Genomic DNA, 2500 nt, shown 5'->3' with positions numbered 1-2500 from the left:
TTAAGAGATGCTGTGCTGAAAAGCAAGAGCTATAATGTTTACAACTAAATTCTAAAATTTTATCATTTCATAAACTTTAGTTATTGGATTAATAAGGAAAACATATAAAAGAGAGAGAGAGAGAGAGAGAGCTATCTGCGATATCGGGGTTAAAAGATGAAATAACTTTCTTTTGTAACGATAATGAAAGATGGAAAGATAAGCAAAATATATAAATGAATTAATAGATAAATGAACAAATGAATAAATACGTGAAAAAGTAAATGAATAAATAAATAAATAAATAAATAAATAAATAAATAGAAACAAAATGAACCAAGTAAACCTTCTTGTGCCTTTAATAAGTGAGAAGAATTTCACGGGAAATTATTTCTGTCGGTCCCTTCTCTCCGTCCATTTGGATGATTTTTGCGAATATTACCTAAAAACCACAATTGCCATAGATTGGACCAATGTCTTCTTTTAAAGATTCAGGACAATTTAGAATTCGATGCCACTCTGATGTGGAAGCGCTACTTATCCCATTTATAATTCTTTGGGATAAGCCGCACTCCTTTTTCTTACTTCCTTTTAAAGGGGTTTGAAATGGTAATTCGTGAGGAAGGATCCCTCGTCAATAAGCATTTTCTGTCTCCGACCAATCATTCCTCTATCCCATCTCACGCCAACACTTGAAATGAATGTCGTGCATATTTAACGTAGATATAAAGGTTTATTGTTTATACGAGGCCTTCATTTCTTCAGTCTCATTAAGGGTGTCAATAAGATGAAGAATTCACTGTCAGCTCATCCAGTTAGTGTCCCAACCGTGAAAGCTGAATTCCAAGTTAGAAATTAATGTTATGTTGGCCCAGTTTGTTTGTTCTCCTTTTGTGTCTGCTCGGAAACCTCTATACAAAGGGAGAGAGAGAGAGAGAGAGAGAGAGAGAGAGAGAGAGAGAGAGAAAACTGGTACACTCGATGTTCTGGACGCCTCAACCTTTATTTCAGTTACTCTCATTTAGGTGCTAAATGTAATTTCCAAATTAACAAATGATTGCTAATCTGTTTTCCCGTGTTTATGATAGCCTACAGTCGTATTTTCTTCGAGAATTGAAAAACAAGAAATGAAGTACTTTGGAAGATAAAAGCAAGAGAGAGAGAGAGAGAGAGAGAGAGAGAGAGAGAGAGAGAGAGAGAGAGAATATTGTTTTCCGCTCTGAAAATTCTTGAGCTGACTAAAACTCTTCTCAGTTTCTTATCTCGAACTGAAAGACGTATCTCTCATTAGAATGCGATGAGGAAAGGTTTAGAAACGCCAGAGTCTCCTTCACCGAAGTTTCTAATCGCCTTAAACCTCAGATGATGTTCCCAGAGAGTTCAGGATGAGGAATCGCAGCTGCAATGTTTCCAAGCAGCAGACGTTTCTGGGATATGAATATCAAAGTATCCTCCTTCCCTGTGTAACTTATGTGGTAACCATGACCAATTTAGACAAAATTTGACATGTGGCCATCATTTGACCCAACTTAAATGATATGATAGGTTTCAAACCTGTACCCCTACCCCCTCCCCTTCCCCCATCCCCCTTCCCCATTCCCTTTGTAACTTGTGTTGATTGTTTGACTGATCTAGGCAAAATGTGGCACATCGACATCATTTGACCCAACTTCGATAATAGGGTAGGTTTCAACCCGTACCCCCTTCCCTTCCCTTTCCCCCAGCCCCTTCCTCCTTCTCGGTGTAACTTATGTGATAATCGTTTCACTGATCTAGACAGAATTTAGCATGTGGCCGTCATTTGAACCAACAACAATAATAGGGTAGTTTTCAAATCTGTACCCTCTTTCCCTTTCCCTTCCCTTTGTAACTTATATGATAAATAAACTCTACAGGTTTATCATAATTAATTTTACTTACACTATAGTCTATTTTTTAAACCTGGCAAACTTGCACTTGCTGCTTGCCGCTGATTGGATGGACGTCCTGTTGTCCGAATCTGACAGTTTTGTTTTCACACTGTTTCAGAATTGTGATTATATGGTCATAGGGCGAGTTAAGAGCTAAGTTATGCAATGCTATGTAAATACCAGTTGTAATAAACGTAAGTATGAAGAACTTACATGCCGAAATATTATATATATTTAATAATTATGAAACAACACTTACCGAAGCCATAGACTAGAAAAATGTTTCAAACACGTGAACTTTAATGTTTAATTTCTAGCTAGATTTTTTAGCGCAATCATGTCATTAGTGTTTGGAAATAACCAAAGCGTATTTATTGTACATTGCTAAAGGTTCTCTAAAGCTTGGCGGAAAAGTTGAGGAGGTGACGTTGTGGGAGGAACAGCCACAGGGTTGACACAAGGTTGACGTACTCTCAATGGGAAGTTCAAATCTGGGTTGTGGGGCTCTTGTGTTCCTTAAATAATCGTTTTAAGATGTTTACATATCATAATAATACTGATTTTTTTATTTTAAAAATGCTGCAGATGAAATGTCATTAACATTTTAGGAT

The 2500-nt window shown here is 36.8% G+C and overlaps 1 protein-coding gene across 1 annotated transcript in view; it reads right to left on the bottom strand.

The window, feature by feature from the left end:
• Window positions 1-2500, bottom strand: part of LOC136836552 (uncharacterized) — a 322404-nt gene that overhangs the window by 168049 nt on the left and 151855 nt on the right. The gene's annotated exons all lie outside the window — the stretch shown is intronic.

The sequence above is a fragment of the Macrobrachium rosenbergii genome, chromosome 56, assembly GCF_040412425.1.
Source record: "Macrobrachium rosenbergii isolate ZJJX-2024 chromosome 56, ASM4041242v1, whole genome shotgun sequence".
Lineage (NCBI taxonomy): Eukaryota > Metazoa > Arthropoda > Malacostraca > Decapoda > Palaemonidae > Macrobrachium > Macrobrachium rosenbergii.
Note: the sequence above shows the minus strand (reverse complement) of the source record. Positions and strands in the feature narration are given on the sequence as shown.